This window comes from Microtus oregoni, unplaced genomic scaffold, assembly GCF_018167655.1.
Source record: "Microtus oregoni isolate MIOR12 unplaced genomic scaffold, Mior012 000063F_ref0000156, whole genome shotgun sequence".
NCBI lineage: Eukaryota > Metazoa > Chordata > Mammalia > Rodentia > Cricetidae > Microtus > Microtus oregoni.
This window is the reverse complement of record NW_024543873.1, coordinates 1,312,530-1,330,279: the sequence shown is the minus strand read 5'-3', so window position 1 is coordinate 1,330,279 and position 17,750 is coordinate 1,312,530. Positions and strand designations below refer to the sequence as shown.

The 17,750-nt window shown below is 42.3% G+C and overlaps 1 pseudogene; it reads right to left on the bottom strand.

The window, feature by feature from the left end:
• Positions 1-565: 565 nt before the first annotated feature.
• On the bottom strand, positions 566-16,238 carry LOC121439800 (annotated as a pseudogene).
• Positions 16,239-17,750: the final 1,512 nt, after the last annotated feature.

The window sequence follows — 17,750 nt, the reverse complement described above, 5'->3', positions numbered from 1 at the left end:
TAGTACCATAACTGTACCATTGAAAGGAGGGACAGTGAACAGACCTGGGGGTAGCCTAGGTCACTGGTCACACTCCCCTCTGATGAATGCTCAGAAAGTAGTCTTTTTGTATTTGTTGCAGTACAAGAGTGAACTCGTAGATTTGGGGGAAACTCTGTTTTTGTCGTGAACAGTCTTATCACTGGGGACTTGTCCTGTTCCTGTTCTTAGGTGTTTGTTCCTACAGGGTCGAGTTAAGGTAAGGATGGTACAATGTGACAAGAGAGAAGAATATATGTCTGAGCGAGGATTGCCGTCAGTCTTGAGAAACTTTTGTGACTTGTGGAGTAGTAAAGATGACTCAGGGTTTGATCCCTTCCTTTTATCTTCTGTTAAATATTTTCTCAATAATGGACATCCACACCTTACTGACCCCCAAAAAGGACATGAAATATTTTGAATACACAACTCTTTATTGCTGAAGGGATAAGGTGTCACAGCCATCAGAAGGTGTCAGTGACACCTGAAGATCCTGTCTTCATCTGAGGCCTGGACAAGATGATGCTTCAGGACTCCTACAAAAGCTTTACTGCAAGGTGTCCTGGCTATCAGCAGATGTACACTGGAGAATCTGAGACTGCTGATGTTTCCTGTATTGGGTTCTTCTTTTCTTAAACCAGCTCTGCAATAACATGGTGAAAGAGATGGCTTTAGTGTATTCAACAGTCAATATCACAAGAGGAAAACACAACTCTGTGTAACAGTAAATGCCAGTGAGGCTTTAGATCGACCAGTCTTTCTCTGCCAAGTAAAAGGTACCTCGTCATTCCCTTGAATTATCTGACTTACTTGAACTACTGCTTAGAATAATGATATCTTCCCTGACTCTCTGGAAAGTCACACCCCACTGCATGAATTCTTGTCTATGTAATCCTCATGATATATGCCTATAATAGAGAAGATGGGAGAGCTCATATTTGGCCTTGAATCTATATTAACAAAGGCCAAATGGGTCCCAATTCTGGTTCCGTTTAAATAGGTGCAGGAACAGCTGAAACAACTGCCATAGATTATTCAAATTTGATTGTTTGAGATGATCCCAAGATTTCTGATCTAAGTTGAAGAGCCAGAAACCTGAATATATTACTAATTTCTTTTACTTTGACCCTGTACTATTTTATCCATGAAAGATCTACAAAAATGCAAGGCCCTTGCTGGGTGACTGTGGAGGTTTCTGTGTCTTCCCATAGAGGCCTCTTATCTCCTATGCACAGGAAAGGAAGCTGCTGCGAAGTGATGGGCCAATGCCTGGGCCAAGTCTGGTTTTCAGCAGGCTTGCTGAAAATTCAGCAGCCTATTGGTCTAAGAGAGGAGAAGAGTGAAGATGAGGTGTTGCGAATGGGCTGCCAGTGCCCTGGAGTGCATGCATGAGTAACTGCTTTTTAAATAAGTAGAGGAGATATATCAATCTGTTGATTTCATTGGTAAAGTAATAAAGAAATTGCCTGGCCTCATAGCTTAGAACATAGGTGGGTGGAGTAAATAGAACAGAATGCTGGGAGAAAGAGGAAATGAGCTCAGAGACTCAACAACTCTCCTCTCGGGAGCAGACACCTCAGCAGAGACGCCAGGCTCCCGGCTCCTGGGCAGACACACGCGATGAAGCTCCGACCCAGGATGGAAGTAGGCTAGAATCTTCCCGGTAAGCGCACCTAGCTGTGGTACATAGAATATTAGAAATGGGCTAGTCCAGGTGTGAGAGTTAGCCTAGAAGCGGCTAGATAGAAATGGGCCAAGCAGTGATTAAAAGAATACAGTGTCCGTGTAATTATTTTGGTGCATAAGCTAGCCATATGGGTGGCTGGGGTGCTGGGGACGCAGCCCCACCACTCCTATTACTACAGATGGCGCCCAGACGTGATGGACTAAATCCACTTAAAAACATGAGAAGGCTTAAAAATAAGGGAGAGAGAGTTTAACACAGATTTTTGCTGTTTGTTGGTGGCGTGCTGTAGAGAGATTTCCTGATTCGGCAACAGCAGCATAAAAAACGCTGCGTCATTTTAAAGCACGGCTTCCTGGGCCTATGCTGCAAGCGTTAACTCTGGCTTTAAAGCATTTCAAAGGCTTTTTAGGGTACTGGATATTTGTGTTCCCACTTGGGATCGAAAGGAGAGTGCTCTGAGACTGTGCTGATGGCTCAGCACTCCCTGCCTGCACCTGGGCAGACTGCAAAATCAGGCTTAGGCAGGCCGAAGAGCATGGCGGATTCCCGCCTACATACAGAGACCTGTTTTCACACTGCACAGTGCTCTGCATGTCAGATTTGGCTGTAACTTGGATAAAAAGAGTTTCTGTGCTGCACGCTCAGTCTCAGAATTAAACTGCTGAGTGCAGCTCCAATGTGGACTTGCTGTGTGCTGGAACTCTGCACAGCTCAGAGGCACCAAATGGATCTGAGGCAGGAGCAACTGCTCCATGCTGAACTGGAACTACCGTAATTATTGTGATAACAGCGCAGTTAAGGTTTCGACTGGGCAGGACACAGGCAGTACCATATTACCTGTACATGGTGCAACTTAAGTTTTTAAGAACAGCTTAACATTTTAAGAAATGCTCCTGGATAGTAAAAAAAAATGTTACAGATTCACAATAAAACAGATTCAGACATAAAAGACCACACTGTTGGATGAATGTATGTAGGCTTGAGAGAGAGAAGAAGAAAAATATAAAGAATAAAGTTAATGTCTTAAAAAGAAAAGGGTAAAGTCTTTAAAGAGACAGAGTACAGATAGTTAAAAGATTAAAAGAAATAAAGAAAAATAAGCCACGTAAAAATGGAAAATTCACAAAGAGTCTGGATTATGTACATTGTGCTTTCTTTAAAATTTTTGACTGTAAAGGAGCTAAGTACAGAGAGACATTTCATTACATGGGCTGCCAAGCTAAACCAGAATGGATATAAGGGTATTACGATTTCAAAATTTGGGTCTAAGAATATGATGCTTTGGAGAGGTTCTTCTTTTCTTTTCATAGAGGACCAGACCCTGTGGATTTCTTCTATTCCAATTTGGTATGATTGACCATGCCCTCCTGAAAGGTTGTGAACATCTTCAAAAAATTGCTTCGCTCAACTGCCAACTGAGATGAACCTAGCACACAGGTTATACCATGAAAGACCTAATTAACAATGCCCCCATTCAGCAGGAAGCATTTTGGAGAGAAAAAACTGCGCCCATGTTCCCAAAATATTGTTTATAAATGTTCTTTTACATTTAAAGAGGGATATGATATAGGTATGAATAATTTGCATTGGTATGGATTTTAAGGTCAATTTTGCTATATGTATATGTATTTCTGCTCTTGATTAAGATATTGTGATTGTGTAATTCATTTTAAAAGTATAATGTATAATTAGAAAATATAGGTTGTTAATGGATAATCATCAATAATAGTAAAGCTTGTAGTCATGTTAGTTAGATTTTCTAGATATATAGAGATGTATTTCAGTTAGATAGACATTCTTCAACTCCATCAAAGACTCCAGAAGGATTTAATACTACCTAAGTAAACAAGAAATAAGAAAACTCTAGAAATGACAGAGATGTCTCGCTGCCTGTACAGTCACCAGTTCTTTTGTACCTTTGGGGCATCCTTCTTTGGCCTACAGGCCCATAGTATCCAGCAGACATTTCCATGAAGCAGGAAATTTCAAAGGCAGTTCAGTCACTATCTGCTGTGTCCTGCAGAATGTCTTGCAATCTCTTTCATGAATCAGGAACCCCGAAAGATCATCTCACCTTTAGGCAAGTTCAGTAGTCCTCTCTCTGTGGGTTCTCTGTGTCCAGTTTATGCAACAGTCCAGGCAAGAGCAGTTTCTTGCCCAAATGGCTATCAAACTCCATAAGGATCCTCTTTGATGCCCATCTTCTTCTTGAAGTAGATTGGTGCTGCCAGGAGCAGACATGTCTCATTGTCATGAAAAACCCTAAGTTATTAAAACATTTAAAATGCCATATTCTATAAGTTTTGAAAGATATGAAGAATGCCTATCTAAAATATATCTATGTACATCTAGAAAATATTAACTAAAGCTAGCTGTGCAGGCGTCCGGGTGCCTGGGACACAGCCCTGCCGCTCGTATTACTACAGAGGAGAAAGGACTGGGGGATGATGAGGAAAGGAAGGTGGAAAGGGTACGTGAGGGGACAAGATTAGTCGATAGAAAGAAGAAAGAAAGCAGAAGATAAGAGAAGGGGAAGAGGAAAAGAAGGGAGAGAGAAAAGCTCAAAGGAAGGAAAGAAAGAAGATATAGATCATTACATTGTTAACAATCTCTGGTGACTAAATCCTTATAGCTTAGTGTCAGCATTAACTGGACCATTGATTCTTGTCCTGATCAGACTAACTGTGGAACCCTGCATCTTCACCTGCATGGCCAACTGCCTCAAACAGAAAACAAACTCATTCAAGTTACTGGTTTCTAGAAACAACTATGCCCTCCTAGAATAGGAGGAATCAATGATTTGACTCATGCCTTCTAATCTAGTGGGAAATGTGACAGGTTAAGCCAGTGAAGAGGTTTCTCCATCTCAATTGTCATTGAGGCCATTTCACGTAGAAATAGAATTTGATCTCTGTAAATGAAAATCCCACAGGAAGTTAATTAAATCTATTCTAGAAACCAAAATCAGGGATATTCTAACTAACTTAGCTGTGGTTAAAGTACCTGTTTGTATGAACCCTTCCGCCAGCTAACTGCTTATCTTAGCTTCAGTAAACAGCGTGATTCAAACTGCTTACTTCTGCACAGGCAACTGCATTGGCTAAGCTAGATGCTAGGACATCTAGGTTTTAAGATGCCCTTAAAACCACTGTGTTCTGGACGCCTGGGGCCATGCCTTGGTGCCCAGATACCTGGGTGTCATCCTAGTCAGCTGGAATAAAGACTTTCCATTAGCTATAGACCGTGTGAGTGGCAATCTCTGCTAACAACTATGGAGTGCCCTATCCCAAATGGAATGTGTTCATAACCTCCTCCCTTCAAGGCTCAGGGATCAAAGCAGAAGAACAAGCAGAAAAACTGGAATATACAAAGGTGCTGGATGATTCTAAAGGAACAAAAATCTATTTTCTGTACAAAAGGTCAAAAATCAAAATGAAGTCAACGCACTTCAACAATACATGTGCTTGTACTGCCTTGTACAGAAGCTCAATCCTAACTCCCAGTGGGGCTCCATACAAGGGGCCCATGTCAGGAAGGACAAGGGATGCTGTGAGATTCACCACGTAGGATAGTGGGATACCTGCTTCCTACCTCCCCTTACTGTCAGAAAACAATCTCCTTCTTTCCCAGGCTCCTCCTCCTTCTCCTCCTCCTCCTCATTCCCCTCTCCTCTTTGTCCCTCCAGCATCTTCTCCTTCTGTTCCGGTGTTTCTGGATCTACTCTGGCATATTTTTCTTTATCAAAACACATAATTTCTCCGCGGTGAACCACTTTACTCCCATGATTTCAGGTCACCATTTATCGATGGACGGCTTCTTATTGCTCCAGCACCTTAAGGAGGTGGGGTGATTACAAGGTATCACACTTGCCAAAAGAGTGTGCAAAGTCACATCCTATCCCCAGCTCAAACAAACAAACAAACAAACAAACAAACACCATTCCCAAATTGACTTGGGAGAGCTAACACTACTCAAAGGGAGGCGTGCACAAAGATGTACTGTTGGGATCTATAGGAATAGGGAAATGAGCCAATTCAGACAAATCATTCAGATATCTTGGGACTCCCTGCTTCCATTGTGTAGGTAATAGGGGTAGGTCACTCTCAGTTATGGAATTTTGCCCTCCCCCTCTTTCATGCCCTCCTAACTTTTCTGGGCTCAGGATAAAGGCAATTTTCTCAATGAGAGTTGTAGCTTGATAATTATGCCCTACTTTTGCCCAACATGAAGGGCATCCTGGGCTCTGTTCTTCTACAAGGAGATCAAAGTTTTTAGGATGTACCTCCACTCAGGAATGTGATCTGCAACAATGTGGAGAACAGTTAAAACAAACTGTCTCCTCCTTAATACATAGCCAGCTATGGAAATACAGTCACACTTACCTGTTAGATGTCACCATCCTCTGAGACTCCTAGGGAATAAGGGTCCATTATATTGGAAGTTCTCAAACTGCACATCTTTAAGTCCATGTCCTTTCTCCCCTGCCTGCCCCTCCTATTATGTGGATGTATAGTCTAAAGAAGACCAACTAAAGGACCAGAAGCCATGAGGGGAACTCAATACTCCCAACATGATGCCTCCATGAAAACAATCAAAGCCCCAGTGTGATGGGAGGATGCTGCTTGTTGGTTCCCAGCCTCCCGGTTAGCTTAGCCCCTAAATAATCACACAGGATCTATATTAATTAAGTCACTGTTGGCATATTAGCTCTAGCATATTATTGGCTAACTCATATATTAATTTAACCCACTTCTATTAATCTGTGTTTCTCCATGTGACAGTGGCTTATGAGCAAATTTGGCCATGTCTGCCTCTAGCATTGGGTCCATGGCTTTTCGCTCCGACTCTGCCCTTCTTTATCCCAGTATTCAGCCTCGCATTCCCTGCCTACCTAAGTTCTGCCTTGCTATAGGTCCAAAGCAGTTTCTTTCTTCATTAATGGTAATCATTGTACACAGAGGGGACTCCCACATCACCAGTGGCAAACTCATGTGGGTTCACATTAGATCAGAGTCCCCCATGATTTATTACTAAAGCCTATCTATTATGTTTATAAGAGGAAAGGGGAAATAAGAAGGCTTTGGGAATGTCACACTGAAGAAGATGCAAACAAGAGAACAGGAGTGTTTTTTCTTGTATGCTGTGTCCATGCTCTCTAGAGCAGCAGTGCATCAGCCTCTGGAGCTGTAGTGCATCAGCCTCTGGAGCTCCAGTGCATCAGTCTCTCTGAAGCTGCAGTGCATCAGCCTCTCTGGAGCTGCAGTGCATCATCAGCCCCTCTAAAGCTGCAGTACATAGGGCTCTGCAGTATATCAGTCACTCTGGAGCTGTGATTCATCAGCATCTCTAGAGCTGCAGGGCATCGGCCTCTCTGGAGCCGCAGTGCATCAGCCTCAGGAGCTGCAGGGCATCTGTGTCTCCAGAGCTGCTTCACATCAGTCTCTGGGGCTGCAGCACCTCTGTGTCTCTGGAGCTGAAGTACAGGGTCCTGTCAGCTTGAAAGCAGGAGAATTCCTCACTCCTTCAGCTTTTCTTTTCCAATCTCTGCTCCTCTCCATCCTGGGGGAATCTCCCTCTTCTCTCCCAGTTTCTCCAACCTGAGCCTGGTCCTACTGTAGTTTACACCTAGTGGTGTTAGGATGTCAGTCATCAGGGGCTCCTAGGCAGGACTGCTATTCCGCAGAAGCTACTGCTGCAGGTAGGGAGTTTGCCTACATCAAGACTCCCTGATCCATGCTGAAGGAATTTAGCATGAATAGCACTCTGCACTGCTTTTCCACTTCTCATTTGCTATGGAGTGGCCTCTGGGCTCATGGCCTCAGCTTTTATCCCATGATCTAAACATTAGTCTTTACTGTCTGAAGGAAAGATATTCATTTGAAAATAAGATAGTTACAGCTCTTACTTAAAGTGAGCTCTATCTTTTCCCATATTTCAAAAAACACACATGTTCAATATAGACTCCTTTAAAGGAAAAGAATACTTTCAGTTTTCAAGTTAGTCAACAGAAGACACACTTGACTGTGGCTTGGCACCTTTGCTTTTTATGTATTTGCAAACACATAAAAACTTGCAAAGGTGTGTGATCTGCATGTGTATCTATGTGCAAATGCACACTCGTGCATGCAGAGGACCAAGGTCAGAGTCAAGCATCTTCTTAGCTTGCTCCCCACATGATTTACACTGGCAGGGTTGTCCATGAACCTCAGCTCAGCAACTGAGCTAATCTAGATCTCCCTAAGGATCCGCAGTCTCTGCCTCCTGAATAAGAGATTCTGACTACAGGTGAGCTGACACCTGCTAAACTTTATGCTGAGGGTTCCAACCCAGATCCTCAGACTCATGTGGCAAGAGCTTTATCTTTGGGCCCTCTCCTCAGTACCAACCTGCATTTTGACTATCAATAGCATCCCCTGATCACGTTCTCTTTACTCGATTAACTTAAATGGGCTCAATGTAATTCTTTTTATTAATTAATTAATTATTCATTTATTAAAGATTTCAGCCTCCTCGCCGCCACTGCCTCCCATCCCCCCCCCAATCATTCCCCCTCCCTCATCAGCCCAAAGAGCAATCAGGATTCGCTGTCCTGTGAGAAGTCCAAAAACCACCCACCTCCATCCAGGTCTAGGAAGGTGAGCATCCAAACTGCCTAGGCTCCCACAAAGCCAGTAAGTGCACTAGAATAAAAAACCCATTACCATTTCTTTTTGTTTAGTTGTAACAAAATTAACCCTTTAAAGCTGTCTGCCCCATACATCTCATAACACTGACATGACTATTTTGGCATTGTATTTAGATAATCTAAACACAGCATCGGGGAACATGAAGGTTCAACTTTGCTGCTTTCTACATTGGCTTTCCACAAACTTACAAAGGTGGAGGGCCAATCATGTGCACTTGTGAGTGTTGTTCCACATGACTCTTGGATAAGTTAAACACAGGTTCGTTATGAAACACTACTTTCTCTCTGGTCTCACTTAATCCACACTTATAACTAAGTGTTTCTTTGTTGAAACTGAGCCCTGTTTTTCCCCTACTGCTTGCTACATCAATGAGAATGTCCCCAAGGTCACTTAGAATCCTACTACAACAGTACACATAAGTACCCTGAAATGACCTGAGGGTCCGGACTTCAGTATTAATCTCTGTACACATACCAGTAAACATTAACATTTTCCTAAATGCATGACCTTATAATACACAATGCTGTCTATATATATGATGTTCACATACTGATTATGAGTAGTCTGTGAATCTCAAATGGCTGAAAGACACTTGATGAAATGTTCAAAATTCTTAGTCATCAGAGAAATGCAAATCCAAACAACTCTAAGATTCCATCATACACCTGTAAGAATGGCCATGATCAGAACACTGATGACAATTTATGATGGGGAGGATGTGGGGTAAGAGAAACACTACTGCATTTCTGGTGGGAGTGGAAACAGCTTCTTTGAAAATAAGCTTGCCGATTTCACAGAAAATTAGGTAACAATCCACCTCCAGACCCAGCAATAGCACTGGTGGTTATATACCCAAAACACTCAATCATGCCACAAGAACATCAGCTCAAATATGTTCATAGCAGCATTATTCATAAGAGCCAGAACATGGAAACAACCTGGAAGGCCATCAGACAAAGAATGGATGAAGAAAATGGACATTGGTACCATCCCTGACTTCAAACTCTATTACAGAGCTACAATATTGAAAACAGCTTGGTACTGACATAAAATCAGAGAAGTCGACCAATGGAATCAAATAGAAGACCTGGACTTTAACCCACAAACCTATGAACACCTGATTTTCGATAAAGGAGCTAAAAATATACAGTGGAAAAAAGAGAGCATGTTCAACAAATAGTGCTGGCAAAACTGGATGTCAATCTGTAGAAGAATGAAAATAGATCCATATCTATCACCATGCACAAAACTCAAGTCCAAGTGGATTAAAGACCTCAATATCAGTCCGAACACACTGAACCTGAAAGAAGAGAAAGTGGGAAGTATTCTACAACACATGGACACAGGAGACCACTTCCTAGGTATAACCCTAGCAGCACAGACATTAAGGGCATCATTGAATAAATGGGACCTCCTGAGACTGAGAAGCTTCTGTAAAGCAAAGGACACTGTCACTAAGACAAAAAGTCTCCACTGACTAGGAGAAGATCTTCACCAACCCCACAACTGACAAAGGTTTGATCTCTAAAATATATAAAGAATTCAAGAAACCAGACCATAAAAGGCTAATCAACCCAATTATAAAATGGGGCACTGAGCTGAACAGAGAACTCTCAACAGAAGAAGTTCAAATGGCCAAAAAACACTTAAGGTCATGCTCAACCTCCTTAGCGATCAGGGAAATTCAAATCAAGACAACTTTGAGATATAATCTTATGAAGTAATAAGGGCAGCGGGGCTGCATCCCCAGCACCCCGGCTGCCTGCTTGGCGGCTAGCTTATGCCCCGAAATAATTACACTGACACTGTATTCATTTAATCACTGCTTGGCCCTTCTGCCCTAGCCCTTACTGGCTAATTCTGATATCCCGATCAACCCATCTCTAATAATCGGTGAGCACCGGTCTTACCGGGAAGATTCTAGCCTAGTCCATCCTGGGTCGAGCTTCATGGCGTGTGTCTGCCTGGGAGCTGGGAGTATGGCGTCTCCCTGAGGCGTCTGCTCCCGAGAGCAGAGCGGTGGAGTCTCTGAGCTCACTTCCTTTTCCTCCCAGCATTTTGTTCTGTTTACTCCTCCCACCTATCCTCTAACCAATAAAACGGGCCAGGGCAGTGCCTTTATTAGCCAATGACCTTCCTCCATCATTTCCCTTTTTCGGTTTAAACAAAAAAAAAGGCTTTAACATAGCAAAATTACATATACCAAACAGTTATCAAGTAAAAGTTACAATAATCTTTATCATAACTAAGGAAAACTACAACTAACTATTCTTAACTCCATCAAAGACTCCAGAAAGATATATTACCTAAGTAAACAAGAACTAAGAAACTTCAAACTCTAGAAATGACAAAGAAATCTCGCTGCCTGGACAGTCACCCAAAGTTCTTTTGTACCGTTGGGGCATCCATCTTCAAGCCTTCAGGCCCATGGTATCCAGCAGACATTTCCATAAAGCAGGAAAATTCAAAGTCAGTTCAGTCACTATCTGTTGTGTCCTGCAGAATGTCTCGCAGACTCTTTCATGAATCAGGAACCCCGAAAGATCATCTCACCTTAGGCAAGTTCAGTAGTCCTCTCTCTGCGGGTTCTCTGTGTCCAGTTTATGCAATAGTCCAGGCAAGAGCAGTTTCTTGCCCAAATGGCTATCAAACTCCATAAGGTGCCTCTTCGATGCCCATCTTCCTCTTGAAGTACATTGGTGCTGACAGGAGCAGAGTGTCTCATTGTCATGAAAAGTCCTCAGTTATTAAAACATTAAATGTCCTATTCTGTAATCTTTGAAAGACATGAAAAATGTCTATCTAAAATATATCTACGCACATCTAGAAAATATTAACTAACATGACTACAAGCTTTACTATTATCGATGATTATCCATTAACAACCTATATTTCTTAATTATACAGTACATATTTAAATGAACTACACAATCACAATACCTTAATCAAAATCAGAAACACTTATACATATAACAAAATTGACCTTAAATCTCTATCAATAAAGCAAAATCTATACTAATGCAAATTATTCATACCTATATCATATCCCCCTTTAAATGTAAAAGAACATTTATAAACATTTTTTGGGAATATGGGCGCAGTTATTTCTCTCCAAACTGCTTCCTGCTGAATGGGGGCGTCGTTAATTAGGTCTTTCATGGTATAACCTGTGTGCTAGTTTCATCTCAGTTGGCAGTTGAGCGAAGCAATTTTCTGAAGATGTTCACTGCAACCCTTCAGGAGGGCGTGGTCCATCATACCAAATCGGAATAGAAGAAATGAACAGCGTCTCATCCTCTGTGAAAACAAAATAAGAAACTCCTTTCCAAAGTATCATGTCCTTAGATCCAAATTTCAAATTCAAGGCATTTTCAAAATATCTGTGTTGGATTAGTTCAGCAGCATTTATAAATAAATATCTTTTAGCATCTGTTGCTCCTTCCTCAGCGTTTAAATAATTTAAAGAGAGCATAATAGCATACAGTATCAAGATTCTCTGTGTATTTTCCATCTTTGTGCAGCTTTGTTTTAACCTCTATTTTGTTTATTTTTACTTTTAACTCTTTGCTTATTGAGACAGGTTCTCTGTATCTTTGACCTGAAGTAACTCTGTAGTCCAGGCTGTCTTTGAACTCTCAGAGATCCACCTGTCTCTGCCTCCCAGGCATTCAGGATTAAAGGTGTTTGCTACTACACCTTGAACTCACAGAGATCTGTTAATCTCTGCCTTCTAGGCACTGGGATTAAAGGCGTGTGCTACCACACACAACAACTCTCTTTCTTTTTTTGTTTTTTTACTTTAAGAACTTCAACTTTTAGTCTGCCTATATTTTTAACACACTTTAAACCATTCAGAAATTTTCTTTGTCTTTGAATCTCTCTTTACTGTATATCTCTCTTTTTCTGACCACACGAGCCTTTAAATTACTGAGCAATATGGGTAGGATTAAAGGCGTGGCTTTGCCAGCTAGATCCAGTCCATTCCTTAGCTTTCCAGCCTCATGGTGGATATACAGGCTGTAGCCATGTTTACTGCAACAACTGTGTGGCATTTCAAGGTCCCTGCCAGCAAGTGAGCTACAACAGACAACACTCACGTCCTCTCTTGGTAGCCGGCCCTCCTGCCTCAAACGGTCAGAGTTTGCCCTGGCAGGATGGCCCAGAAAGCCAGCATTTTTAAACGGCGCAGCTTTTTTCCTACTACGGCTGAAAACCGAAAAGCATGCGTTCAGCTTTTCGTCAACACCGTTTAAGTATTTCGTGGCAGGACCTCTTAATGAGCTGCAGGCTTTGCAGCTAAAGCTGAGTCAGGAAGCCTCTCTTAGATGAGGCGCTTGCTTGCCTCTAGTAAGCAGAGTAGAACTGAGAAAATGCTGCTACCAAGAAACCAGGCACAATGCTTTCATTTTGTTCTAGAATTACTTCCCAAGCTGTCTCGGGCTTTATGTGGAAGCAGTTGTCCACGTGGGCGCCATATGAAGTAATAAGGGCGGCGGGGCTGCATCCCCAGCACCCCGGCTGCCTGCTTGGCGGCTAGCTTATGCCCCGAAATAATTACACGGACACTGTATTCATTTAATCACTGCTTGGCCCTTCTGCCCTAGCCCTTACTGGCTAATTCTGATATCCCGATCAACCCATCTCTAATAATCGGTGAGCACCGGTCTTACCGGGAAGATTCTAGCCTAGTCCATCCTGGGTCGAGCTTCATGGCGTGTGTCTGCCTGGGAGCTGGGAGTATGGCGTCTCCCTGAGGCGTCTGCTCCCGAGAGCAGAGCGGTGGAGTCTCTGAGCTCACTTCCTTTTCCTCCCAGCATTTTGTTCTGTTTACTCCTCCCACCTATCCTCTAACCAATAAAATGGGCCAGGGCAGTGCCTTTATTAGCCAATGACCTTCCTCCATCAATCTTACACTTGTCAGAATGGCTAAAATAAAAAAAACACCAATGGTAGCCTTTGCTGGCGAGTTTGTGGAGAAAGGGATACACTCATCCATTGCTGGTGGGAATGCAAACTTGTGCAACCACTTTGGAAAGCAGTGTGGCAGTTTCTCAGGAAATTCGGCATTAACCTACCCCTGTACCCAGCAATACCACTCTTGGGAATATACCCAAGAGATGCCCTATCATACAGCAAAAGTATATGCTCAACTTTGTTCATAGCAGCATTGTTTGTAATAGCCAGAACCTGGAAACAACCTAGATGCCCTTCAATGGAAGAATGGATGAAGAAAGTATGAAATATATACAAATTAGAGTATACTCAGCGGTAAAAAACAAGGACTTCTTGAATTTTGCATACAAATGGACAGAAATAGAAAACACTATCCTGAGTGAGGTAAGCCAGACCCAAAAGAGGAACATGGGATGTACTCACTCATAATTGGTTTCTAGCCATAAATAGGGATATTGGGTCTATAATTTGTGATCCTAGAGAAGCTAAGTAAGAAGGTGAACACAAAGAAAAACATATAGGCATCCTCCTTAATATTAACCTTCATCAGGCAATGAAAGGGGACAGAGACAGAGACCCACATTGGAGCACTGGACTGAAATCTCAAGGTCCAAATCAGGAGCAGAAGGAGAGAGAGCATGAGCAAGAAACTCAGGACCGCGAGGGGTGCACCCACACATTGAGACAATGGGGATGTTCTATCGGGAAGTCGCCAAGTCCAGCTGGCCTGGGTCTGAAAAAGCATGGGATAAAACCGGACTCGCTGAACATAGTGGACAATGAGGACTACTGAGAACTCAAAATCAATGGCAATGGGTTTTTGATCCTCTGCACATACTGGCTTTGTGGGAGCCTAGGCAGTTTGGATGCTCACCTTACTAGACCTGGATGGAGGTGGGGGTTCCTTGGACTTCCCACAGGTCAGGGAACCTGATTGCTCTTTGGGCTGACGAGGGATGGGGACTTGATCGGAGGAGGGGGAGGGAAATAGGAGGCAGTGGCGGGGAGGAGGCAGAAATCTTTAAAAAATAAATAACAAAAAAAGAAAATGAACATTTGCACAGCAGTAAATAAATAATGACATCTTGAAATTTGCAGGCAAATGGATGGATCTAGAAAACACCATATTGGATGATGTAACTCAGTCCCACAAACACAAATATAATATATATTCACTCATAAGTGGTTTTTAGTCATAAAGCAAAGAAAACCAGCAATCCCAGGGAACCGAGACAACAAAGAGGACACTCTGAGAGGCATAAATGGATCTACATAGGTATTAGAAGAAGACAAAATCTCCTGAGTAAAGTGGGAGTGTGGGGGTTACAGGAGAGTGTAGTCAGGAAGAAGGGAAAGGGAAGGGGGAACAGAGATAAATATATAGCTCAATAAAGAAAATCAAATATGATAAAAATGATAAAAATTAGAAATGAGCTTTTTAAGATTTTTTTCAGTTAAGAGACTATGCTGTTTCAAATAATGGGAAAGAACACTTAATGGGTGCCCGTTCCATTTTTACTTCTTGACAACTTCAAGACTCAGTGCTCAGTTACTATTATAACCCAGACAAGGACACCTCTCACCCACGCATGCATTTCATAATGGGTACAAGAACATGGACCATGTCCTGAAGCAGAGTGCCTTGCCCAAAGTCTTTTCAGATTTACTGACCCGCACGCTGGATTCTCCCAGGAACAAGTGCTTTGCAAGGTCCTTTCTGGGAGAAGAAGAAGGAAATTGGAGCTGTTAGTGAAATACAGCATTTCAGCTTGGCAAGATGAATAGACATCTGGAGATGCATCACAGGCCAACACAAAACTATGTAGAGATGGTAAGCTCTAAAGTATGAAACTGACTTTTCATTGATCTTCATTTTATTGGAAAAATAACCACATGAATAGACACAAGGTGAATATGCTATATTAGCAGAGGGATTGCTTAGAAACCACTAGGTCTTGAATACAATTCCCATTATAAAACGGAGTCGTCAAGAAGAGGTTAAGAAGGAGGAAAAAAACAAAGAGGAAACTTAAAGAAGAAATTGAGAAGCACCAACCCGTTTCTAGAATCCACACTGCATATATATATATATATATATATATGTGTGTGTGTGTGTGTATACTTATATGTATGTATGTATATGTGAATATGTGTATATGTGTACATGTGTATATATGTATATATACATATATGTATATATACATATGTGTATATATACATATGTGTATATATGTATATATACATATGTGTATATATACGTGTGTATATATATACATATATATACATTTATATATATATATATATATATATATATATATATATATATGACCTCCCAGACATCTTTCCCATACTCAGCAACTAAACAAAGACCTCATGCTTGGGCTCAAAGCAGATAGGGCCCAAAGTGTGAAGAACACACCTCCTAAAGAGATGCTGATGGATGGGAGCTGGAACGGATACTGAAACAAGTCACATACCTTTTGATCTCATCGGGGTACTTAGTTTTTTCAAAAACATCTTCCAACTCATTCAGCTGCCTGGGTGTGAGACCAAACTGGATCCCGTGGCCTTGTGCACTGGACCTGTGACACTCTGCCAGCAACCATGGTATTCTGCTCCTTCAACTGTGGGTTTCTGTACCCTTGGTGGCTCCCATGGCTCTCATGCCTGATGTCATCACCAACGTAGTTGAAGTTAGCAACGTGGGTCATATCATCCTTGTAGTGTGGGATGCCCTGGTTCTTTGGTTTGTCGGAACCTTTTAGAGAACCTTCACCATAGATGACACTTTCTGTTGCTGCAGTGGCCCCGTGTTCAAAATCAAGGCTCCCCTCAATTTCATTTTCATACAGTTTGTAGACATTGGGCTCCACATGTTGGGATTGGAAAGCCATCATGAGACCTAAAAGAGAGTAGTGTCATCTCCATAAATGGTTTGTGGATTGAAATGACTTTGCAGCATGTAGGTTTTTAGCAAGTTTCACATCTGTCCTCTTTCCATCACACAAACCCTATAGGAGATACGTGCCCACTGAAGGTGGCTCTAGGGAGCATGTGCAGAATGGATCTAACATGGATCCAACCAAGTACACCAAAGCCTCGAGGAATGGAGTGGAAGAGAAAGAAAGCTGTTGCAGGTGCACAAGTAGGGATGAGGACATTCATTTACACCGAGCACATGGCCTCTGGGTGAACCCCTGGAGAACTCTAGCTTCTGTATCTCACTGGGTGCACACTGCAAGATCTGGGAATTAAGTGGACATGGTTATGTCAGCTAGTGTTTGTGCCAGTTTCCTTGAGAGGACAGTGAAAACACACCAACACTGTCCTCTACCTGAAGGAGTGTCATGCTTGTGAAGTGGAGTTTATGTAGCATTCTGGGGGGACAAGTCGCTGCAAAACATTTCACATCACTATTGAAACAATGAAAATGCTCCAGATGGTTGATCGGGACTCTCCATCACAGTCACTGTACGATGTCCTGCCCAGTACTTCTCATGTCTGAATAGGCTGACACTGTGTGGGTGTTTGCCCTTTTCATAGTGTCAGGAAACTCCTGAAGCTTGAAAGTGCTCTCAACAGTACTTGAGCTGAGAAAGCACCATATATACAGTAAGTATACAAAAGTGAAATAACCTCGGGCTAGCTTCCGTTCAAACAATTATTATTCTCAAAAAAATTTCCTCAGTGTGCTGAGATGTTGGAAAATATCAAGAGGGTCTCATTAAGAAAATGTAACCCAGCGACTGATGGAAACAGATTCAGAACTACAAACACTGGTGAACCTCAGAGAATCCTGTGGAAGAGGTGGAGAAAGGATTGTGGGACACAGAGAGGCCAAGGGCACCAAAAGAGAAACCACAGAATTTACTAACCTAGGTCCAGAGAGGATCACAGAGACTCGGCTGTCATCCAGAGAGCTTGCAAGGGACTGACCTAGGCCCTCTACCCATGTTTTACAGTTGTGTAAATTATGGTCTTGGTCTTCTGATGGGGCTCCTAACAGTAGGGATGTGTAGACCTTGTGATCTGCCTTGGGAACCTTATCCAACTACTGGGTTGTATTATTCAACCTTAATACTAGATGACGTGCCTAGTCTTACTGCATCTTGATATGCCACAGATGGCTGATATACATGGGAGACCCGCTCTTTTCTGAAAAGAGAAGAAGTAGATGGGGGGAAGAGGCAGGTTAGTAGAAGGGTCTGGGAAGAGAGAAAGAAGGGAGAGGAAATGTGATTGGGAAAATAATTAATTAATAAAAAGAAAACTAGAGTTTAACATTGCTTTTAAAAATTAATATTAAGGGGATGGCTTAAAGGTTAAGGGCACTGCCTGTTCTTCTAGATGTCCTGAGTTCAATTCCCATGAACCACATGGTGGATCACAACCGTCTATAATGAGAT